The sequence below is a fragment of the Cuculus canorus genome, chromosome 8, assembly GCF_017976375.1.
Source record: "Cuculus canorus isolate bCucCan1 chromosome 8, bCucCan1.pri, whole genome shotgun sequence".
In the NCBI taxonomy this organism is placed as follows: Eukaryota; Metazoa; Chordata; class Aves; order Cuculiformes; family Cuculidae; genus Cuculus; species Cuculus canorus.
In genome coordinates, this window is record NC_071408.1 from 2,043,200 (window position 1) to 2,068,133 (window position 24,934).

The 24,934-nt window shown below is 45.6% G+C and overlaps 1 protein-coding gene across 4 annotated transcripts in view; it reads left to right on the forward strand.

The window, feature by feature from the left end:
- The window catches only part of C8H1orf21 (chromosome 8 C1orf21 homolog), a 120,532-nt gene that overhangs the window by 2,616 nt on the left and 92,982 nt on the right, over positions 1-24,934 (forward strand). The window contains exon 2 of one of the 4 annotated variants that reach the window (XM_054073224.1): positions 20,947-21,033. The exons of 1 other annotated variant lie outside the window; for it this stretch is intronic. The gene's annotated coding sequence lies outside the window, so the exon portion shown is untranslated. Of the gene's footprint in view, positions 1-1,493; positions 2,121-4,186; positions 4,307-20,946; positions 21,034-24,934 lie in introns of those variants that run through there. 2 more of the 4 variants (XM_054073225.1, XM_054073226.1) reach the window with 2 other exon arrangements.

A 24,934-nucleotide genomic window follows, 5' to 3' on the forward strand; every position in this document is an offset into this window, starting at 1 on the left:
ATCGTAGAATCGCTTATTTGGAAAAGACCTTTGAGATCATGGAGTCCAACGGTACCTGTCCACTAACCATATCCCTGAGCACCTCATCTACCCATCTTTTAAACACCTCCAGGGATGGGGACTCGGCCACCTCAGTGGGCAGCCAATCCTGAGAGATTTCTGGGTGCTGCAGACTCAGAGGAGCAGAGATTTGTGCCTGGAGCAGAGATCCCTGGCTTGCTTTCCCTTAAAAAGGTATTCGGATATATTAGGGAGTCGCTCGTTGATGCCTGCCTTGTCCATAACTTCTGTGCTGAGGCTGCCGCCGCGGGCATGGCTCAAGAGGATGGATTTTGTTGTGTGCTGTAGAAAGCTGGCTGCGATCGATAGGCAGTTTCAGCCCCCGACACTGCCTCTCCATTTCTCATGAGCTGATCATGGAGTGGTGAACTAAAACTGAGAGGTGCCAAAATGTGTTCCTGGCCTTACTTGATTTCCCGTTTGCCTGCCCTCGGTTTCCCGTTTGCCTGCCCTTCATCTTCCCCGTGCCCTTGGTGGGTTGGATTTCAGTGGAAACAATTTGGTTCTGAGTCTATTCGAAGAAGTAGGTGTTTTGCTTTCGCTTTTCTGACTTGCTCTTTGATAATAGCCATAAAGTTCCATGCGGTCTTGGGTTTACGGTTGGACTTGATGAGCTTAAAGGTCTTTTCCAACCTAGATGACTCTGTGGTTCTGTGTTCCTTAAGGTCTCCCGTGTATGCGGGCTGGAGATGTTCGCCCTTCGGTATAAGCAGCGATACTGCTTGATGTCGTTTAACCTTACATTATCTTAAGCGTTGCATGACGAGACAGCTCGATTTGTTTACGACCTTGTGATGATGGTGATGATGATGATGATAATTGCTATAAAGCTTCTCATTGTCTGAAGAATCTTTAAATACTGCTCTGTTTCAGGAAGTGCCCCGTATGTGTTTCTTTCGGAGAGGCGCAGGCGTGGATGAGCAGTATTTGATATTAATTATGTTCATTTTGGGCTGGGAGGGCAGGAGCGCTTGGGCACTGGTTCTTTAAGTAGTAATTAGTGGGTGTGACGTCGTAGGGCAGATAAGCTGTTATAGGATCTGCCATGTAAATGATGACCTTTGTTTATATACGTGCAATTACTTGTTTGGAAAATCCATGCTGCGTTGTTTGCATGAGAAGCCTGCGCTGGAGCTGTGACTAAGATCTGTCAGAAGGCGCTTTTATTGCGCAATATTGTTCGGTGGTTGAAACCGTACCGCTTTACCTTGTGCTCGCAGCCCGTGCCAGGTGTGAAGTTACTGCGCTGCATCTACACGCCACGATATCGGTCTTGTGCCATAGTTGGCCGTGAAGGCAGTGGCAGGGTGCTTGGATTTTCTTCTTTCTCCATTATCCCTTTCTCTTTGTTTTTTTTAAAAGAAATGGGGCGTTGAAATGAGTGATTTCGACTGAGCCGCCAGCGTGGTTATTTAAAGCTGCCATAGTTGGTTATGCAATCAGATTAACAAAGGTTGAAATGATCATTCAGCTTTGGGTAAACAAATGATATATATATAACACTGTGGATTTAGGGCGACTGCTTGTATCGGAGAGATGCGCTGCGGCTCGCGTATTGGACCAAACCACAAAGAGTGGAGACAATAACACAGTAAAGAGGTTTTTGGTAAACTTCTCGGGATTATAATGTGCTTACTATTGATTGTCTGTACTCCTGGAGCTTCCGCGGTGCATTAGGTCCTGCCTGCACGCATGGACAAACTTATTTCAGCTTCATTTAGTTGACGGGCGAAGGCTGGCTTTGTGCACAGCTCGCTCGTGCCTGGGATGCTGCGCTGGCTTCGTGCTAATTGCAGTGCAGGTGTTGGCTCGGGGAGGACGACCAGCGCTCAACTGGAAGCTTTTAAAATAAAATAGGAAAAGAAATACAATTCCAGACACGTTTGCTGAAGCTGGCAGCCCCCTCAGCCGGTCCATTATTAGTTGGCTGTTTCGTGTTGTCGTTGTGGAAGCGGCGTTGCTGCAGGAGAGATTTTTAAGGCTCGTCTCCCTCAATCTGCTCCAAGAGGAGGCGATGACGTGTGTGCTGCGCGGCGAAGGTTGATCCTGCTGTATCGGAGGTGAGACCCTGCCGGGGGGAGACGAGAACCGATGTAGAAGGGGGAAGACAGGAGCCTGGGATGAGGGGGAAATAGCTGGCACGCAGGCGGTTGTTTGTCAGCGTTGCAGCAGGGACCTCTCTTGGCTCTGCTGCTCTGGAAGTAGCGTAGCATGGAATATGCCCGCTGTTATTATGGCATGCAATGGTGTCAAGTGTTTGGGGAAAAGGAGGAATAGCTGGCTCCAGGCAGTGTTCCGGAGGTCTTGGCGGAGCCTGAGCCTGTCCAGCCTTCCTCTCGGTCAGGGACAGGTACCCTCAGGGTGCTGCTCTTCCATCCTTTGGCAGAAGATGATGGAACAGCATTACCTTTAGTATGCACGTGAGAAAATATCTTGGAAAGGGTCTTTTTTAATATTATTCTTACTTATTTCCTTGCTGCCTGTGTTCAATTCCATCCAAACCGGCATCTTATTGCAAAGGGATTTCAGAGGTGCAGATATGTAGCGTGCTACTGCCTCGTGTCTGTAACCTGCGACTGATGCACACGAGCGCATTTTGGGTGTGCTGGAACCTGAAGAGGTGCTTTTGGGAACAGGTCATGCTGTTTGGGCTCTCTTATTGCAGGGCGGTCGGAGAGGAGGCGGTGTGGAATGTGATACACAATTTTAAGCCTAATTCTTTTACTGGTGCTCGTCTGCCTCAGCTCCGGTTTATTAACAGGGTGGTATCTTGTCATCTTCAATTTTGTGAATTGAGTAAGAGCACTTATTCTTGGTCAGGGTAGAGGTGTGCCTTGCTTCATATCTTTTCTGACGGGGCCACTTACAGGTGCGTAGGAAAACTGTAACTACAGTTCTCCTCCTCCTTCTAAGTCCTTCTTGCAGTCATCACTCGCAGAAATCTTTGGGCTGGGCGTTTCATTGAGGCTGTTGTGTTTAATAGCCGCTGATGGATTGCGTTCTTGGAGATACCTCATATGTTTTGAGAACCTTTATGGGATGAGTGTCCATAACATCCCGCGTCCGTGAACTTCTGGTGTCGTCGTGCACTCTGGAAAGGATTTTTATGCTTTTTGTTTTACGGCTTGCCATTTGAAGTGCCTGCCCTGTGGTTTTGTCTGAATTCTGAAAGAATATCTTTCTTTTTAGATTTTTACATGGAGAAGTACTGAGTGTGGGGATGTTAACTGATGTATACGAAGATAACTGCTATATGTTTGCAGTAAGGTACGCTCCCAACCCCATTTACTGCTGCCTTTCTTAGACACGTACTGTTGCGTTTAGGGGATTGCATGCAAAAAAATGTTCAAATACAACAATAACGGGATTTCTGCAGCTATACATCCTGTACATAGATAGATTGCAGCAAGTCTTGATTCAGAGCGACTCGGGCGACAAAAGGTTTGCTGTGTGCCAAGGATTGACTTCGACAGTGTTGTTTGAAGTTCTTGCCAAAGCAAATCTGTGTGAGGTATCTGGTACAACACTTTAGGGGACGGGGAAGAATGCGGGGGACAGCATTGAAAAGTTGTACCGAAGAGCTTGAAGTTCAGAAATACAGGTTCCAAGAAGTGCAGCAGCGTCATGCAGTATAAACACGGGCCCTGAATTGTTCTTCAGGTTAGCTTTCAACACGCCATCCTGAGCCGTTTCAGGAGTAAGTGGGTGTTAAAAAGCTGTGGTTTAAATTCCACTTTTCCTTCCTGTGGTAGGGAAGCAGGATCTTCTGGCTGTGAATCAACCTACAGTGTTTGCCTTTGTACTGGTGGTCCAGGAGTCTGTCTGGGTTACAGAGGGGGTTGCGCTGGGTGTCCGTCCTGGTGGGGATGGCAGTTAAGTTTGGTTTATTAGAAGAAGCCCTCCAAAGGTTGGTGATTTATTTGTTACTACGGCAGCTTCTGAAATCCTGTTGATAAAAATGGGTAAAATTTTCATGTTTTCAAAGCAAACAGAAAATCTTCATCTTGTCGTTTCGACTGTTATTCCACTCTTAAGCCCGTAAACTTATGATTAAAGTGGGTGGAATTTCAGTTTACGGGTGGGATCATAGTAGAGAGTGACCAGACAAACGTTTAAAAATAGGCCCTTACATAACGATGCTCGAGACAGCAACAGTACATGCGTATGGATAAGATTGCTGCAACAGAACATTAATCCAACAGCATCCCTTGTCTGCGTGTCCGCCTGACGCTTGCTTCAAAGAAAGGTAATTCTGGAGCGAAGAGACGCAGTGCCAAGGTTTAACTGGAGTATTGGGTCCAGTCCTGAGCAGCCTTTAGGCAGGGCTCTGGATTAGTGGTTTAGAGAAACACATTTTTAAACCAATAGGAGTTCATAATTTGTTGTTTGAAATGGGGAAAACCGTTTTGTGGAGCAGTGTCTGTCTGTGCTTTGAGTTATTTGCAGGGATTCATCTCTCAATGTGTGGTGTGTGCTTAGTAAACCTGAGGGCCTTTTTCTGAGAGTGGAGTTCTATTGCTGATAAAAGAAACCCAAACCAGCGAACGTGTCTGAAAGCATCAGGATCACAGCAGGGTCTTTCCTCCAACTATGGAAGCGGCCTCTGTTTTTCTTCTGTATCTCTAACAGAAAGTAAAGGACTTTATCCATCAAGTTTGGAAAAAGATAAAAATTAAATTCACTTGAAATGTATATTTAATATGAAAAATGTCTCAGGATCTATATATCAGGTAGGAGTTTTCCCAGCAGGGTGTGTTGGGCATTGAGGTTGTAGCTATGTTGTTGCTGACCCAACTTCTAGCCCTGAACGTATCTATAAATACTGTAGCCTCACGCCTTTGACTTGAAACGGTCTGTAGCTGGAATAATTTCATACATCAGGACATGAAAGGACCTTGGTGAACTTGTGCTTTTATAACTAACAAGGAGAAGTTTATCCAGGTTGCCTGATATAGGAATTTATCCGCACAAAGGCAGCTCTTTCTTTGGTGAGAGGGAGGGTCTTGCTTTTTAGGCTTTTCTCCTTAGGATTTTTACCCTATCCCATCTCAAGTTTGTATTAATAAAAGTAAAACAAATTTAATGTGATTATGTGTGTTTGACAGACCTCTGCGTTTTCAACTTGGCTCATTAGATCTGTGGAGCCTGTGCAGTTGAGGGTATTGTGCAGGGAAATAGTTTTTAGGAGGGAGACAGAGAGAAAGGAGCAGATTTCTCTCCCCGCCTTTCTTATGGTGGCAGCAGCATTTGCTGTGCACTTCTCAGGTTTCTGGAGGACAGGCTGATGTCAATGTGTCATTCCTGGGGAAACAGGCTTATTGACGTTTGCCTTCTTGTTCGGAGAATTCCTTTTTAGATTGCCGTTCGGTGAAGTTATGTACATGGGCTGTTTGCACATCTCCACTAGAAAGCAGTCTGAGGGAGGAATCAGCTGGTAAAACAAAACAAATGCTGTCTTTTTAAGGGCTGGTAACGGGCTCTAAGCCCATTTCAGCTCCAGCTTGGAGGGATGACTAAGATGTTTCTCTCTTCTGGCAGTACCCAATTTTGTCTACAGACCTGCTCATCTCAGCTGCCTCTTAAAGGGGATGCAAGTGATGCGCCATAAATGTACCAGCAAGATGCACAGGACTTTGGGCTTTTGTTGCGGGAGGGATTTACCCGGCACGCTATCCCTGGGAAAGCTCCTTCAGCAGCAGCGTGTTCGCTGGAGGAGGCTCTTCAAAGATGTGGTTTGGGCTGCTGCTCGTGGTCAGCCGTGTGATGCTGAAGAACAGGGCACTGTTCCTTGCCTTCCAGTGCAGTCGCGCTGCTTGCGTATGTACAGTAGCTGCGGTCTGGTGGGTGCCTGGAGACTCAGCTTTCTTTTCCAAGCTCTCCTTTTTGCAGGAATGTCAAATAGCAGAACGGGCGCTGCTGAATAAGCCGGGCTGCATCCAGGGAAGCAAATCTGGTGGCTCTCCCCTTCACCCACACAGAAATGCATCGAGGAGGAACTCGTATGAGTACCTCGGGGCCTTTGTTAGCAGGTGAAAGAAAAGCCAACCAGCGTTCTCTAATACAATCTCTGTTATTTTTACCACTCGAAGTTCTTACGGATGTAGTTGGTTTTTTGTAGGATTTATATTTTTAAATTACTCCCTAGTTTTCAGGTGTGGGAACGTATCACTTAAAAGCGTCTGGTCAGTGCTACCAAAATGAAAATCCAAACCTCCCAATGAACAAGCTTTGAGATAATTGAGATAATTGTTGTTTTTCCTCTCCTTAAAAACAAAAGAGGCAGCTGCGTTTGTTCTGCTTTGGTCGTGTCAGATAAGGTATATCTTTGAGATTAAAAAGTCTTGATGCTTGTGGGAGGTGGGAAACGCTTCTTCCTTTTGTCTCAAACCTTGCAGCGAAGGATACTAATTAACCACCAAACAAATTGGGTTTGGGGGAGTTTGCCTTTGCTCTCTCAGTGAGAATGTTTTGTTTGGAAGAGCTGAGCGAACGACACCTGCGGGCGTTCGCATGGAGATAAACCAGCCCCTGGCTGCCCCAAATCTTCTTGTCTCAGTCGGCAGAAATGCGGCAGGAAAGCTTTGGAAATGGCAACAGCCAGTCTGCGTGTTCTGGAGCAGATTGTGTACCGGAGCACGCGGCACAGCCCCGAGCAAAGACGTCAGCAGCGAGGGGGGACTGTGGTCCATCCCCCCGCCGAGAGCCAGGCTCCATCAGCGTGGCAGAGCGGCGAAGGGATGCAGCGCTCAGGGGCAGATGATGCTGATTGTCAGCTCAGAGGATGGGGTTTTGTTTGTTGTTCCTCCCCAACGACAGGAGCTGACTCTGAGGTGGATTTTCCTATAATGAGCGTTCTGCATCTTTGACATTTTGGCAAGAGTGAGACTGTTGCCTAAAAAAAAATGCAATGGAATAAGAAGCCTCAGGCTTAGTAACAGCGTTTAGGAGAATAATAAATGTGCAGGCTTGTGAAACTACGTTTAGTTGTACATTTATTTGGGCGTTTTTTTACAAGCGTAATGGAAAATTATGCACTCGACTCTCTGCTGAGTTGCAGTGGGATTCAAGGGACCTAATTTCCCTAAGACTATGAAAATTCCAGGCTTCGTGATGTAATTTTTGTTTGCTTTTACACTTCTGTGCTGGTCTCTGAGCCTTTTTGCATCCACAGCAAATGCTGCAACAGAAATAGTTTAAAAGCCAGTGATTTGAGAGGAGGAGGAAAAAAAAAAAGCAGGAGCTTCTTAGATGTGTGAGGACTGGATGAAGTAGGATTAATGTGGCGTTAAGGCAGAAATCTGCGGGAGAAGCCCGGTCAAGTGACTGGGTGGAGAAAGGGGGGTTTGTGAAGTCGAAGTCGCTTCTTGAGCCAAGGGGGATCAGGCTGACATCTCTGTGACAGGGGCTTTTGCTTGGCCTCTCCCACAGGCTCCCGGTAGCCGTCATCTGCTTCCCCCACGGCTGCTTGGTGATCTCCGAGCTCGTGCCTTAAAAAACCGCTGGCGATGTGAACAGCTTTCCAGAAGGTCGTTTGAAATTTAATACCACGATTTAACGAGGTTTGCGAGCTACCTGTAACACAAATAGCAGTGCTGACGACTGCTTTTCAATTATTAATTTTCATACAGTGTGTTTTTGGCCATTAAGATGGGTTGTCTATGCAAAGTGGTTCCATAAAATGCAAATTATTAGCTTCTATATGGGTCAGAAAACATTGCATACTCAGTGTAACTCTTGTAGTTAAATAGACTCCTTTGTTAAGCAAACAATTTGAGCGCTGGTTACTCTTAGCAGTGTCAAAAACATACGTGAATTCTTGCTGAGTGTAAATAAAGCGTTCCAGCTTTGAATGATGACTGCAGGATTTGGCTTAGAAGCTCTTTTTCGGGCCACGGGCACAGCCCAAAGCCAGGGGATGTACGTGGCTCTGCTCCTGGAACGGCGTCAGGCTGGAGGATGACTCAGTCACCCCTGCGACTTCCTTCTTGCTCCAGAGAGGTAGTGATTTACTGCACGTCTGTGTCAGCAGTTAATATCCATCCACCCGGCGCTGATTCAGCCGCTCTGAAAGTGGTAGTTAAGGATGCGCGCCCTGTCTTTGCCTGCTCGGTGCCTCCCAGCTCCCTTCACACCCATCAGCTGCGGAGGGTGTAAACAAACACGTAGCCTTTCCTCCCCCGTAGCTCCGAGCCGCGTCGGGCTGCGAGCAGAGATCCTGTTCCTGCAGATGGATGCGAGGGTGCACGCCAGCGTTGAGGTTTGGATGGCATTCCTGTTGAGTCAGGGAAGTTTGGCTGTGCAGAGCCCGCGGGTTTGGTCTTCTGAGGGCGGTGAGGTTGAAGCAAGAGCAAATGTGGCAGAATCAGCACATAGTGCCGTCGTTGCTGGGTGAAAATTGGTCCAAACCCTTCCAGGCCCTGCCCTGGCTTTTCTTTGTAGGCAAAACAGGTTGGGCAGCAGCACAGAACCAAAGGAGACTACAGAGAAGACGATGAAGTTCACCCAGAGCATTCATTAGACGCAAGAGGTTGAGGACTTTTGTTTCTCTGGGGTTTGTGTTGACTTGCACTAAATAAGGAGGGATTTCTTTGTTCCTGTTGTTACGTTTAATGACAGTAAGGCAAGCAGATGTCATGCGGCTGGTTCTGCCCTCCAAAAGATACCCCAGGATGCAAAACCCCACCAGTCTAAAGGTCTGATTTTGAAATGAAGCGTTTGACTTCAGATATACGAATGAGCCAAACAACGCCAAGGGATTGCGATGGAGAACAGCATCCTAGTGACAATACCTCCCCCCGTTTCTTCCACTCTGCTTTCCAAAGGGCAACTGCTGTCCTGGGAAAGCAAATGAAGAACCCGCTTGCTGTATCTTGCCATCACAGCCCTTTTCTTTTTAGTGGAGGGCAAATTCCGAGATAATTGTATTCCTGCATTGTTTTTGCCTAAAGCCAGATGCAGAAGAAACAAATCTCTTTTCTGGGGCATTTTTGCATCAGCGTGTACTTTGAAAAGGCGCGTAGCAGGACTGTTGTTGGCCATAATCGGTGTTAACCTCTTCCTCAGACGTGGTCTCTTGCAAGCAGGAGGCAAGTTTTAATGCAGTGCTTTTGAGAGGCAGAGGTGGGAGGGAAGGTCCCAGGTGAATTAACCGTGCTGAGGAAACTATCCCCAAAAAAATGTGCTGTGGATTTTCTAAGCGTGTGAGATCAGCTCCACTTTCAGTCTTGGTTGTGACTGAATATCCTCAGGAGTAAAAGCCATGGGTCTGAACGGAGGTGGCTCTGAAGACTTGGTAGTTTCTCTTTGGAGGTTGCTACCTGGTAAATGGCGCTGTTCTGTTTGCTGACTGATTCTCATAATGAGTAAATTGGTGACCCCTGTGCTTTTCCAGGCATTCCATTTCCCATTCCTCTCTTCCTTATCTATAATCTTCCATTCTTTCTCTTTACCTCCTGTCAACTCCAGCAACATCTCATGAACGTGTCTGAAATGTGTTTTGTATGGAAAGACCTTTATTGCTTTGAGATGCTGAGGGTGGTTGGGTGTAAGAACAAAAAAAAAGGTAGCATATAAGCTTCACAGTCTGCTGCTTCTGCGCCCATAAAGTCAAACTCTATGAGTTAGACTCGGCATCCATAAGCCGAGCTTCCAAGTGCAAGCCGAGCTGAGATGCTCTGCGTGGGAAAGCTGATCTGGTCTCGGCATCAGGGGGAAAAAAAAACAGTGTTGGAGGAGACCTTTCTGTATCATCAGACTGCACAACTGGTTTTGTATCTTGATTTGAATGTCAAAGGAGGGATGGAAAACAGAAGGTGGGAGTGACTTTGGCCCTGAAGGTAATGTATGCCTCTTAGTGGTAGGGATTGTGAGCTGGCTCGCCACACTCGAGTTCATCCTCGCAGCCTGGTTCTCAGCCAGCACGACTGGTAGGCTCATTCGTTTGGTTCATCGCCGGAGGTACTGCCGGACAGAGTTTAAAATTGATGAAAATTACAGCAGTCCGAGGTGCGGTGTTCGTTGTTACTTCCCTGGGAATTTAGGAGCACCCTCTGGGTGCCGCATTCAGCTGCCTTTAGCAATTCCCCTGGTTTTTATCCTGTTTGCTGCTTTTTACAGCTCTATACCAGAAAGACTTGGATGAAATGCGTGCCAACAAGGGAAATTTTAGGGAATATTGGGAAGAAGTATAAAGGAGGACGAGCATGCAACAGAAAATCAGCTTTAAAGTGTGTGGTAAGGTGGGAAAATACGCTTGCAGATATTGCTGGAATATCAGACAAATTTCACAGTGTAATGAATGGTGCGCTGGGGTGGGAGCTGGGAGGCGACAGCTCTGCTTCCCAATAGGCTGTGGAGCTGCTGTGACTGGAGTTGCCCACCAGGGTCTTTGCAGCCGTGATGGTCTCTTTATGGCATGCAGTGTTGTGGGACTCTGATCTTTTTCTGTGCCTTGTTATCAGAAAAACGGAAACGGGTCCACTTTGATTTTTTTTTTTTCCCCCCAATAAATTGAAATCTGGCTTATTTTTCTAAATCCCTTGGTCAACTTGTACCTCGGTAGCTTAGTTTTGTTCTCGTAACGTATTTGCTTTCCAAATACTATTTTTGTATTCATAGTTACGAAGAAGAATATTTCCTATTGCTTCCTTTGACAGGTACTAATGCAGTCAGCTCAGTCTTGGGGCTGGGGTGTTTATCGCTGATTCTTGGTGGCTTTTGTAGCTGTTCTGTCCCTGCTTGTGCAGGGTGAAGACAGTGCTGATTGATTGATTGCAGGTTTATATTGCTAATAGCTATAAACAAGCAATTCTGACTCATTGGTCATGGAAGACAGAAGTACAATCAAATATTGTGGCTATGTTAATTTGTTTACATATAGGAAAAGTATGTAAATATCGGTTTAGGCACTGTGTGCGCTTGCATTCAATCCCCTGGGGGTAAAACTGAGTATTGCTGAAGTCACGGAGAATTTTGCTGTTGAGCTTCGTAAGTCTGAGATTTAGCTTCTGAGTGTTTCTAGGCACGATGGTTTCTAATACTGTTAAATGCTGTAGAAGAAGGATTCTTGTGGCTTTGCGTTACCATTAAAGCTGTAATCACGGATGTGCGAAAGGACAAAGTAAGCTGAAAACACATCTTTCAGGCTTTCCGATCCCCCTCTTTAGAAGATACGCAGCTCCCTTGCGCATCTGGCTTTTGGTTGTCCCCAAGGCTCAGCTCTCCACTGCTCCCCATCCCTCCCTACAGTCCCGTGTTCCCGCTGGAGCTTGCAAGCACTTTGGGTTTAGCATGAACTGAAAACTAGCATTGAAGAAGTTCAGAGCCTGGTTGGCCACTGTGATGCCCAGCAGAGGAGGGATTACGTGGGCATCATTGGGGGCTTTCTCTTTGCAGCGCTGTGCACGTGGGGTGGGCGAACTCTTGGCATTTCTAGGGTAGGAGCAGAGCCTGGGCATGTTGTTTGGTGGTCGTTACCATCAAGAGTTGGTAGTGATAAGCTGAGAACTGGTGTGGAGAGCGGCAACGGCATGTCTGTTCATAAATGTATTAAACGAGGAGGTGGCGAGGTGGAGGGCTGGAGCTGAAATGTGAAGAGCTAAACAGCTGATGGCACGAGGCTGGGAACGTGCGCAGGAGAAAATGAGACGCTGACTAATGAACCCAAAAGGCACTTGCTGTTGGGAAGGATATTGTCTAAGGGCATGCACGTGCTTTGCATTATGGTCTCAAGGTGTGTGGTTAAGGGGGCAGGAATGATCAAATGCTTCCTTCTCCTGTTCTTCATCTGGTGGGAGTAAAAGCTTTTCGAGCGAGAGGCTCCGAGCTGGAGAAGTTCTCTGTAGGCTGCGATACAGGATGCTGGCCTTCACGTTGCTTTTCCTTTCAGAGGCAGCAGTGGAAGAAATGAGCCTGTCAAAGCAACTGGGACCCAGCCTGCTCCCAGCAGTGTGATGTAACCAGGGGTCACCACATCCTGCAGCTGGGTTTTGGGGTGGTCATCCCTGACACCCAGGTTCTTGTGGGAGGCACCGAGTAGTGCCTGGTTCCTTGTTCACTCTTGTCTTTTAATGGGTGAGATGCGGTTGGACTGGATTCAGCTGGAAGATTTGCTGGTTGAATCCTGCAGAGGACCATCACTGGCTATGGGCAAGGAAGGCGAGGAAGGAAAGAATCTGATCTCCAGTTAAGGTTTTTCTACGGCTCTGAAACATTAAAAATCGGTCAAGAAGGTTGTTAGTATTCCAGCTTTGAACTGTGGTGATTTGACTGAATGCAGTTCACTGGTTCTTCCCATCATCTTTTCCAAATGGAAATGCTAATGTTCCACTTACCAGCACTGTTTTTTCTGATCTCTGGCTGCACTCATTGTTTGTTCCCCAACCTTTCTCTCTTTCTACCACAGATCACGTAGACAACTGGGCTGATGGCAAAGTAGTCATCGCTTGTGTTAGTTCTTTGATTCTCAGCAGTGCTGATTGGTCCTTCGGTGTTTGGAATTGTGAGATGGACAAATAGACAAGTGTGCAAAAGGCAGAGCAACACCAGGAGAAAAAAAACACCTTGTATTTGATTAAAATTAAAATATCTGTGGTGCCTTAACTGCAACTGATCAGGAATGTGTCTTTTGAGGGGAATTAAGGCCTTCACTTGTTGAACTTGGGATGGAGCTCGATGGAGGAAAGCCTGGGCTCGTTGTGGCACTGACATCCTCTTGGGAAAGAAGGGGCAGTGGCCGGCCCTGGAAACACTGCCTGTGGGAATAGCTCAACGCTCGGGATTTTGGTAGCTTTTACTGGTTAGTGGTCCTGCTGACGTGCCAGCTCTGTGGGTTCGGGGCTTATTTGTATTTCTGTTTTACGGCCACTGCCCTGCGTTGCACAGCAGACCTGCAAAACCCAGACCAGCATGAATTTCCGCAGAGTTTCGTGTTGCCACTTGTGTTGGCATGCCGTCTGTTCGACAGTATATTTGGCAGGACACCAAAGAACAGGAGCGATCTTGTAGGCCAGCAGATGTACTGGAGGTAAGGCACCGTGCCTGCTGCAGCGGAGCCCGGTGTCCAAGACTCAGCGCTTTAGTCCTGGTTTGGAGCAGGGAAGTCCGTGTGTGTGGTATCTGCAAAGCCTTAGCAACATGAAGTTGCACCATGGGTGTCTTCTGTATTGGTTTAACATTCTAAAGAGTTTTTAAATATGTAAAATGCTAAACGCACTTTAACCCTCTCACACCTTTGAAGAAGTTCCGTGGTTAACTTTACTTGTAAGTCAAAATGATTTCGTTATGGAGCTTCCTCTTGCCGGCACTAACACCATCTCCCATTTGGGTTTGCTTTTCTTACATTTCCCCTCGATGCGTTACTAATTCTATTATGTTGGTGCAAGGAAACCCTGGATGAGATCAGATGTCCGCCGATCCAGTGGGAGTTGTCCCTGCCCATGGCAGGGGGTTGGAACTGGGTGGGCTTTGAGGTCCCTTCTGACCATGATCCTATGAATACATGTAGGATCTGTGAGTCCTGCGTCGTTCCGTTGTGCTGAGCGTACGGTTGAAGAAGCGTGAGTCTAGCGCCTCGTTAGAGCACTGCTGTTTCTTTTCTGTTTCGGTCTTTCAAACGGGTTCCCACAGTTGTTGTTTGTTTTTTTTTTAATAAGGGAATAGTTTATAAGCTCAGTAGAATGTATTTAGTTTTCTGTGAATACCGGCAAAAATAGAGAACAAGAGACAAATGCAAATGTATAATGAAATACCTGTAAGAAAAGTTCTCCACTCGTGAATTCTGGTTTAAGTGAGTTGAAAGCATGAATTATTTTTCTATATAAGTGTATGTGCATACACTTATATATTTTTTAATCACAGAAACTCCACTTGGTAGTGGTACAAAGTGGTGTTTGGCTGGATTTCGGTGACTGTGGTGCATGACTTGGAGGCAGGTTTGTGGCTGCAGACGCCCACCTGCAGCTCCCACCGCTTCTGCTGCTCACCCCGTACCGCGGGGTGGTGCAAAATCCTATGAGGAAGATAAGCTGCACAAAACACTGATTGCTGCGATACCCATTTCACTATTAACACTGCTTAGTCACTCTGTCTGCTGATGCGCAAGAAATTATATACTCTAAGCAGCAGTGATATAAATGCATGCGAGTCTGAAAAGTGACTCTAAGCAAAGACTCGAGGGTCCGTAGCGTAAGGAATCGCACACACACACACACAAGGTTGGAAAAGACCCATTGGATCATCGAGTCCAACCATTCCTAACACTCCCTAAACCATGTCCCTCAGCACTTCATCCACCCGTTCCTTAAACACCTCCAGGGAAGGTGACTCGACCCCCTCCCTGGGCAGCTGTTCCAGTGCCCGATGACTCTTACTGTGAAGAATTTTTTTCTGATATCCAACCTGAACCTCCCCTGGTGGAGCTTCAGGCCATTCCCCCTTGTCCTGTCCTCTGTCACTTGGGAGAAGAGCCCAGCGCCCTCCTCTCCACAACCTCCTTTCAGGCAGTTGTAGAGAGTAATAAGGTCTCCCCTCAGCCTCCTCTTCTCCAGGCTAAACAACCCCAGCTCTCTCAGCCGCTCCTCGTCAGACGTTCTCCAGCCCCTCACCAGCTTCGTTGCTCTTCTCTGGACACGCTCCAGAGCCTCAGCATCCTTCTTGTGGTGAGGGGCCCAGAACTGAACACAGTATTCGAGGTGCGGTCTCACCAGTGCTGAGTACAGAGGGAGAATCCCCTCCCTGGACCTGCTGGTGACCCCATTTCTGATCCAAGCCAAGATGCCATTGGCCTTCTTGGCCACCTGGGCACACTGCTGGCTCATGTTCACATACTCCTGTGTTCAGGAGTATGTGGTGACTGAAGGTATGTTTGCAAGCTCTAAAGATCTTTGGAGAAGCAGATGGATACCGTGCAAACAGAGCATGGCAGCACCAAGCACTGTGTTTGGTTTCTGCTGGCTCCTCTTGCTTTGCCTTTTCCACCAAAGACCTGCTTGCCCTTAACTTTCACTTTTCGTAACCTTTATAAACATGTTAATTAGCCAAAAGATGTTCCTGCTGACCCCTTTAGAAGTGAAAGCCGATCTAAACACCGGATCCTTGTGTGTGTATCCATGTATTTTGTCTGGGATGATCTACAGAAGTGTAGCTACAGCAGCAAACCTGCCTGAGCATCTCCTGTGGTCTGGAGCTTTGGAAACCCGTCCAGGCTGTGTTTTCGATGTCAGCAATTGCACCGCTCTCTGTGGCTTTCCTTTCTTGTTTGTCAGCTTTAGGAGGGAGCAAACTTGGGCCAAGAGGAGAAGATAAGTGGAGGCTGAAATGAATATTTAAGCGCTTCTAGATTTATTTCACTGACAAATAAAATCGCCTCTTGATTTCTGCAGGAGGAGCGTTCGCCAGAGCCGTGCCAAATACTCCAAAAAAGGAGCCGGAGAATGTTAAGTACAAAGCCCACAGCATTTGATGATGGGAGTTTATTCTGGTTTTTTTCAGTAGTGACTCATCTCCAGAATGATCCATCCATTTCACTGTGTAGATGTAGGGAACAACAAACCTGGCAAAGGTCTCGGGGCCATCTACGAAATGCAATGTCCTGTTCAATTATTGCTTAAAGCGACTGAGTATCTTACGCCCTTAGGCAATTTTGACAGCTGGGCTGGCAAAAGATGTTTGCCGTCAAATCTTGTTCAATTTTTGTTGAACTCCCTGTATTTTTATAAGAGAGTGTGGGACGAGGAAGAAACGGTCGGTGTGATTTTCTTTTACTGGCTGGATAGGATTGTTTTTGAAACCTCGGTGGTGGTTAGGACGTCACTTTTTCCTTTCTGTGTATCGCATCTTTGGCTAACTGACTCGAAAATTAAAGATCAGCATTTCAGCATGTTTTTTTAAGTGCCCCACTTCCCGAGATGGCCGTTTAGAAGGCTGAGGGCTTCCCTCTCCCGTTTTCCTCCTGCCCCTACTCATCGTCCTCTAAAGGCAGCGACAAGTACAAAAACAGGAAAAGGGAATGATAAAGTGTGGGAAGAAAGTGAGCGCTGATTTGGTGATGCCAGAAGGAAGTGGCTTTGACAGCAGCCTTGCTTCTGGTGAAAAATAGACTGGAGGTGAACTGACTCAAAATACTTGGGAAAATGGAGTTTTCCCTCTTGTTAAAATTTTGCTGTGACCTCTTTCTACAAGACTTTTAGTGCGATAACAGAAAGCAGCATTCTTTCTGCTCTGACTCGGCACCGGCACTAGTGTTGTAGCGAACACCTACACAGTATATATGGACTAAGTTATCCAAAGGGTTTGGTAGCGTATCCTCCACATGCAAAAGCAATGGTGATGGAGGCTTCTTAGAAACCGAGTGAAGGACTCTGGCTCCTGCGTGTTGTGCTTCTGCAGTGAAAGCTGCTCCTTTTTCCTTAACCTTGTTTTTTTTTTTGTATCATTCCCCAGATACTGTGAAAATTGAGGGAGTGATATGTATGTTTTTTCTCTCCCATAATATTCCCCCATGGAATTGCTAGAAAATCAGAATTGCATTATATGGCAAAATGTAACGTGGGATGTGAAAGCCTGTTACTGCTTTACTGCCTTTCGAGAGCCGCAGAGACAGTCCCAAGGGCTTGGGAGACTCTCTGGACTCCTCAGTGCTCCTTTCGTGTAGGTGCTGGGTGGTCCAAGAAGATGCATTTTTGACTCTTCCGTGTGATGCTAATGTTTCCCTCTTCAAGAGTAGAGTAATGCTGAGAACGAGCGGTGTCCTTTGGTGCTCTGTGTTCAAATTAATCCACTTGCTATGCAACACCACCACGGTTAATGAGTCCACCGTGAAGGTCTGGGGCAGAGGAGGGAATCTTCCAAAGCCGAGAAGAGCATTGGCCTTAGTTAAGGGTCTGATTAAACAGAGATGGGGCTGTTGCAGGAGTGTTCTGCTGTTTTCTGGTTTCACATTTTGACTGGAAAGCCCCACCTTGAGCGCGAAACTCCAAAACTTTTGGAAAAGACTGTCTGGGTGTGAAGAAATGATACTATAGCAGTTCCTTCCAACAGAGGAGTGTCATCCAGGGGTCCTGCTCCAGGCTTGTTCACCGTGAATACAGTAGTTTTACGTGCTCGTCTCCAAGCAAGGAAGAGCCAAATTATGGGATATGGGCACCTGTGTCTCTAAGCTTTCAGAACTTGTGATGGAGTGACAATAGGTCTTAGATAAGAGACATTTTCTAACAAAAAGAAATGAAACATTGGCAATTATAGTAAGCATATGGGAAGCTATGAAGTTATTTATTAGTAACAGTGTGTCCTCTGGGTTTGTAAAAAGAATTTCTGTTTATAGCAGGGGACAGCTATGTTTACGTGAAGATTAACATGATTTAATGGTTACCAACCAATTACAAGGGAGCTTTCTTTAATAAAATAGCTGCCAGTAAAAATGGAGAAGATCATTTGGGTTGCCTCACTGAGTATTCCCATTACTTTAAAGTGTATCCTACTTTGTGTGGAAACTGTGATGATTTGTACTTGTCTTTATCATCAGGTGTGGAGAATACGGAGTAGGTTGCAGGTATATTCAGTATTTTCCTGTCCAGCCCCAAGTGTCCATCTTTTGGCCAGGAGACTGAGAGAAGATAGTTCATAGTTTTTGAGCATGTCTTTATCTCTCTGTTGTCATTTTGTTGACTTACGATCCTTTTTCCCCTACTTTATCTTAGGAAAATTTAATAAGCTGCCTGGCCAATGCTCTTGTGAAGTTCACGGAGCACATGAAATAGCGGTAGAGCAAACCCATCCACCAGTGAAAATACAGGATCCATGGAACAAGTTGTTTCTGAGAACAGTTGAGTAATTCTTGATTTGATTTTGTTTTGTTTTGCTCTGGTTTCCTGGCTCCCAAATCAGTGTTGAAAAATACCTGCCAACTGTAATTATTTTATTGGAAGTTTAATTCAAGGTCTAATTTTACTGGAAGCCCGAAGGAGGGGAGGAGACCGGAGCTAGAGCAGGGCACCTGACGTTGAGTGATGGCGATGTCAGACATACTTAAGATAAACGAACTACTGTTAATTAAACAAACACACTGCTGCTTTTGGCCCAGCGTGGTGAATGGGCTCCACTAAAGACTGCTTCACTGCTGGTCCAAAAGCCTTTGCTGGTGGTTTTGGTCATCTTTCACCGGCACCTGTTGGCACACGTGTAACTTTGAGCCGCAAGCTGATTATAGTTGAAGTGTGTGTGTTTAAGGGCTTTGACTGAAAAGAAAATCGGTACTACTCAGAGAGGAGATTGAAGTATTAAGCGACTTTAAATATTAACTTTCCGTAGTGGGATTCAGGTTGGCTGTTTCCTGTTGTTAAAAAACTCACTGTCATGCTGATATTTCTTCATCAAACAATCCCAGCATTTCCAGATGGGTCTAATAACACGCTCATGGTCCAAGTTTTCTGTTAAGAAGGAGAAAAAGGAAAGAGAAATGGAAGAAAACCCCACAAGTTTTTGCAGTGAATCACCCCAAAAAGCAGATATTTAATTTCTTTCCCATTCTTGACTTCCTTCCATGGGTGGAGCATCACAGCTGTGCGGGCACGAAGGGGTCGTTTGTTGTGAGACAGGTGAGTTACACATGATGGCGTTGTGTCAAGTGAAACAAAACAGTGATTACTCTTCATGCCTCAGAGGAAGCATCTCTCATTCTTACAGTTTGAGTTTTCTTGATGTTATTCTAGTCATCCCTCTGCAGTTCTCCCTGTGTGCAGGCTGAGCGGCATCCATAGAATCATAAAATAGTTTGGGTTGGAAGGGAACTTAAAGATCATCCAGTTCCAACCCCCTGCCATGGGCAGGGACACCTCCCACTGGATCAGGGTGCTCAAAGCCCCATCCAACCTGGCCTGGAACACCTCCAGGGATGGGGCAGCCACAGCTTCCCTGGGCAACCTGGGCCAGGGCCTCACCACCCTCATCATGAAGAAATTTCTCTTTATGTCCAGTCTAAATCTGCCCCTCTCCAGTTTATCCCCATTGCCCCTCGTCCTATCCCCACAAGCCTTTGTGAACAGCCCCTCCTCAACTTTCCTGTAGCCCCTTCAGGTACTGGAAGGTCGCACTAAGGTCTCCTCAGAGCCTTCTCTTCTCCAGGCTGAACAACCCCAACTCTCTCAGCCTGTCCTCATACGGGAGTTGCATCCATGTTGTGAGTTGCTTCATTGGAAGATCAAACCTGTGTGTCAGATCCACAAATCTTTTGATTCTTCCTGAAGAGCTTAGTTGGCGTATGTGCCTTTGGATTTTGTTATCCATCGCAAAAGCACGTGAGGGAGTTTTAACTGCAGTACCGAAAGTTGCAAAACACTTCTGGAATTAGGCAGACAATAAAGGATTGATGTTTCGGATGTGCCTTGTGTGAAGTATTTACAGAGCTGAAGGGCTGTGGCAGGAGCAGTTAACTTCGTGTTTTAATCGTTTAGGCAAAAATGTTTGGGAATGTCACAGTGGGAAACTGTTTTCCTGTTGTTCTCAGGGGAACATCCCGCCACGCAGTGTGTGTGGGGCAGGACAGTGTCGGGCTGAACACAGCTCCGTGACTGAAGGATCAATAGGTTACATAGGGAATGGGACTCTCTCTGCCCTCATCCCACTTTTTTCTTCAGGGGAAAAAAAACCCCAAACCTATAGTTTTTCTCAAATTTACCTATTGAGAATAAACTTGAGAGGTATTTCTAAACCGCAGGGTTTATCTGATTTGTCTGCTTAGGCAAATCACCGGAATCTGTTTGGGGAAGGAGCCCAGGAGGGTGTCGCTGCCTTTCTTTTAAACTTAAGGTAGATCTCAAAATTAGAGGTTGCTGCAAGTCCCCTCCAGCATGGTTCCTATAATCTGATATTTATGCACTGGAAGCCTGTCTAGACTCTTACCAGTTGTGTTTGTTGCAGCCAATGTCAATCACCGCCTGTCTCTCCTTGTCTCTTTGTGTACATAAGATTCATCTTCATCTGTCTATATCTCCCTTTTCCCCATAAAACTTGCCCAAAAGGCACACCTCCTTTTCCTTGGACGCTGCTCATGCCGGGAGCCCCGCGGTGTCGGAGGACCTGTCTTGCCTGTGGGCACGGGATGCTTGGCCGATGCTACAGACGTGCTGCGCAGACCTCACCTGACTGGATCGGCTTTTAGAAATCCATCTTTCAAGCTGAGGGTGATTCATTGTGTGGAGGGGCTGATCTATTTTAATCTGGAACCTGCTGCAACTATGTTTAGTTTTCTGTTTGCCCATATGGAAAATGGGGGTTGCAGTGCCTTCCACGTTCTCAAAACCGGTCCTGATGCTTCCAACAAACAGGTTTTATAAGGACTGGGTGATCGTTAGTCATAGTGTTGGTTTTAAACCTTTTCTGAGTTTTTTTGGTGGGTTCAGCAGAAGTAAAATTAGTTTCAATAGGAATTGCAAATTGTCTGCTGCTTGACCTTGTAGCCAGTGTTTGTTTATCTTCTAATTTATGCTTTAATGATAGGCGTCTTGGAGGAGACTGCTCTTGCTCCGTGTTTACACAGTGTCCAGCACAGTGGGATTCTTTCCCATGCTACTCCTACGTACTATGAATATTGAAGTAATAATGAAGTTGCATGCAGCGCTCTCTCCTCTCCTGCACAAACTGCTTTGAACTGTTCAACTCTTCTTTTCACCTGCGTTATCTGGAATTGTTTGGAGCTTGTCAGGGCTCTCTGCTCTCTATTTGGTAACAAGAAGTGCTGTTTACTTACATACTGGTAAATCCCCTGTGTTCCACAGCAGCAGAAGCTGGTTTCTGTGTTCTGAGGACTTCAAGAAAACTTGAACAATAACCACTTTTCCCCTTTTTCTTTTCTAAACACTGAAATATTTACTTCTCGTCTTAATCTTGCAGAGCCGTCCTTCACAGAACATGTGTTTAAGAGAGATGACTCCGAAATCTGTAGACAAGGGATTAGAAAGTCAAATCCCAATTTGAAAGGTAGATATATTTATTCTGTGTGTTCACACTTGTTTACAATAGGCGCAGCACTTGGGTTTTGTCTGTCTGTTGCTGCTTCTCCAAGTACTTTGCATATTTAATTAACGGTTTCACGTTGGAATTATTTCACAACCAATTCTTGCTTCCCATTATCGCACTGTGTTTTTTTTTCTGCTGTCATCTGAAACTCTTCCTTTTAAGTACAAGAATTAAGCAAACCCTGGCGATGTTGTATCTGCAGCTGTTTGTGAATGCAGCCTTTGCAGCGTTAAGAGCCTGAACGAGTGCATGTGGTTCTCAATCGCTTTCTTAATAACTGTGCGAATGTCCATCCTTCTGGGATGGAGCACCGCAAAACAGAGCGTGGTGTCCTGCGTCTGTGTAGAAGCTTGTGAAGGAGCTTGGTTATTTTCAGATATCGTTGACCTGCCTGGCAATGCTTTACTCCGATTGCCGTCTGTAGTATTGAAATGAAGTCTCCTCTTTTATTGCCGGTAGGTTTGAACTGTACGTGATGCTGGTTTTCACGAGTGGCTGAAAGCAAAGGCTGATAGCGAGAAGCATATGTCCTTTTTTTTCCGTTTTGCTAAGGAAATATCTTCCTTCCCTTACTTATAAACAAAGCACGTGCACACAAAAGTGGAAGATTTTATTTGCTTTTTGGGACTGGAGGCGTGCTGAAGCAGTGATAATTGGCTTTGTTGGCTTCCCCCCCACCTCTGGTTGGAAGCAACAGAGTATTTTTTTTATTTCTGATTATCTTCAGATCGTGCTCTGTGAAAATTACACTGCCTTTCTCTTCCTGACCCATGGAAGAGCAGATTTCCCTGCTGCTGGATATGTTTTCCCTGGGCTGTGACAGCCTCAGATGCAGCGTTCCTTATCCGTTACTCCTTGGCACTGAGTGTTTGATGGTCCCGATTCCAGCTGTGCGGTACAGCTGGTTTGTGGTAACCACTCTTGTTTATATGAGGGACAGGATGCTAACCCCATAAATCCATCGCCCCAACTAGCCTACTGTTGGGATTTCCCAGTGCAGGTCATCGTGACCTGGAAGCACATCTCGGTTGCATCTGCATCTGGAATCGCTTAGAGCTCATGGAACTAAACTCATGGATTTTAGAAAACAGATGTAAGGAGATGAGGAAGGGATCTAAGAGGAAGTCTTCCCGCCTTTCTCTAGGGAAAGCATCCTCATAATCTTGAAAAAGGTCTTGGCCAAAGCTGCCTTGTGTTTCTAGTGTAAAAGAGAGAAGAGCCAGGACGTCCTGCCAAGCACGCAGAAACCTTCCTCTGCTCCAGATTGCGTTTGACAGGAGCACCCTGCAACGCTTGTGTAGGTTTGAGGTTAGTACAAGGCAGACCATAGAGTTCAGGTTGGTGGGGTTTTCTCCTCACTTGGATTTGAACATTGCTGAATTAGAGTAGCATCCATTTCTACACGTGCCTTTGCAGCCTACAGTCCTTTTTTTCCCACTGAATTCCACACCAGTCGAAAAAGTATAAACGCAGTGTTGTCATTAATGATATGAGTGGGGTCTTAAATTTCTTCATGCGCTGGTTTTGTCCATCAAAACTAGTTAACCTTCCTTTCAGAGGTCTGATATTTCTTCAGCAAGAAGATAATTGAACGGTGTGGGAACACGCTCGCTTTACGACGCTGAAGGGATGCCCCATTGTAAAAGAATCTCAAGTGCGTGTTCAACAACTACAGGCAGATAATATTTTTTAATTTAATAGAGGAGCTCGTTTGAATGTTTTCCCGAGGGAGTGCCGTTTCAGCGAGTAGACCGGTTGCCACACAAGAATTAAAGCACCGCTCTCAGAAAGGAAGCCCCGTATGGATGTCACATTGAGTGAGGATGTCGGAAAGGGTGTGTAGGTATTTGCATTTTCTTTGGATATCGATTCACTGTCCTAGTAGAGTTTTGAAGGAGGCAGAAAGCTAGGGTAGTCCTTGATTGGGCGCGTAAATGTACAGTGATGGGTCTTTATATAGTTTAGGCCATGCTTTGCTGGGAGTTTTTTTTGAAGTTTGCGGAAAGTGAAGGTAATTCTGTGCATTTTTTTACTGTTCCCTTTTGTGACTAAACATTTAAGAAAATATTAAATAGATTAATATGCTGTACTACTATACTGTTCTCTGAATTTTATATCCTCTGGTACTTCAGGGTGTATGTTTTCAAGCCAATCCAAGGATACAGGAAATATTGAACCCTAGAATGCCCGTTTTTTTAACAGAAAGTTAGGAAGTTGTTAGTATTTTCTTCCTCCTCCTCCTCTTGTTCCCCAAACCCCATTCCTGCTGGCAGCAAGCACTTCTTGCTTGTGCCTAGAATCCAAATGCCGCCGTCACAGTCCTTGAATGAGCCTGTACCCCAGCTTTAGAGGGAGCTTCAGGAATTTGAGACGACTTTTAATTTGCAATTTCAATTTATCATTGTCTGTGCAGAGCTTTTATTCCCTGCCCTGCCTTCCTGTTACGTGTTTACTTTTCGCAACTCGAGCGCCTCTGGCTCTGCCGTTGGAGTTACGGCTCTTTTGTAAAGGGAGCAAAGCTGTTTTTGTTGAGTTTGTTTTGGCTTTTTTTTTTTTCCCCCGACGTACAAATTATTTTACAAAGTGGATAATGTGCTGAAAAATACTTGTATGTCTCATACTCAATTATATCTGCATATAGGGCAGACTAGAATTGCTTGCAGAATCACAGCTTACTGTATCAACTCTGAAATCGTTGTTATTCCCAGTGAAAGTGCTGTATTATTACATTAAAAGGTTGTGCCCCTTACCTGTCAGCAGTGATAACCGGCTTGGCCATTATATTCACGGTAATTGTTAAATTATTTATAATCCAACGGGAATAAACTGTGCTATCGTGATGCCTGGTAGGTACAACTTTTTGAAGATTCTGTGTTAAAATATGTTTTACTTAGTCTGCTAAAATTTACTGTTGTTACGGTTTACTGTCCGCGTTCCGATAGTATCGACACCTTTAACTGATGCTCCGTAGCTCTTTGCTTGCCTTTAAGAATACTTGGGATTTTACAAGCTGAACGGGACCTGATGCTTTTGCCCCGAAGAATTTTGACTACAAGCTTTTTTTTTCTTGGCCGAAACCCAGCTTGTTCTTAAAAATTCTATCTGCACTTACACAATGAAAAAAGCTGCATATTTTTCTTGATCTTTTTGTCCAAGTACTAAATAGGTAATTTGTATAAAACCATCAGACTTCAAATGCAGCATATTGCTATTTTAAAGGATATAAGTAGTGTACCGGGTGTTTTTAAATGTCATTTAAAAAAAACTCCTAAAAGAACGAGTCTAACATGTACACAATTCTGTAAGAACATCATTCCTAGGATAGCTGAATCCTTAAAGCTTTAAGCTTCTCTTTGATCCAGGGGATTAGTGAAGATTTCCATTTTTGCATGGCAAATTTTTGGGCTTTTAAAGATGCACGGAACAACCACGTTTTCACGGGAGAAGTTTGGTGTAGTGTAATATTTCTCCCAGTTCTGCTCTGCATGAGTTTGCACGAGCCGTTTCACATGGATTCGAGCTCTGAAACTCCGAGGAGTGCCCTTTCACTGCTTGGTTGCTCAAGAAGATAAAAGTCCACCTGTCTAATGGTCCAGGCTGTCACTTGCTCACTGAGTTAAGTGTTAAAGCAACTTTATTAATGGTGAAGATTTACGATGCAGCCGTCTCTGGAGTCAGTGTTGGTCAAATGCATTTGGGTGGCATTGCAGTAGAATGTATCTCATGTCACAAAGCTGGATCAGAGGCTCTCTGATGAAGGCAAGGTTTCTCTTCACCTGCAGTGAAACAATTAAAACATTTTTGGGTAATAGAATATAATTAGCTGCAGGGAGAACCCCTCAGTCCTAGTGGAATTCCTTTT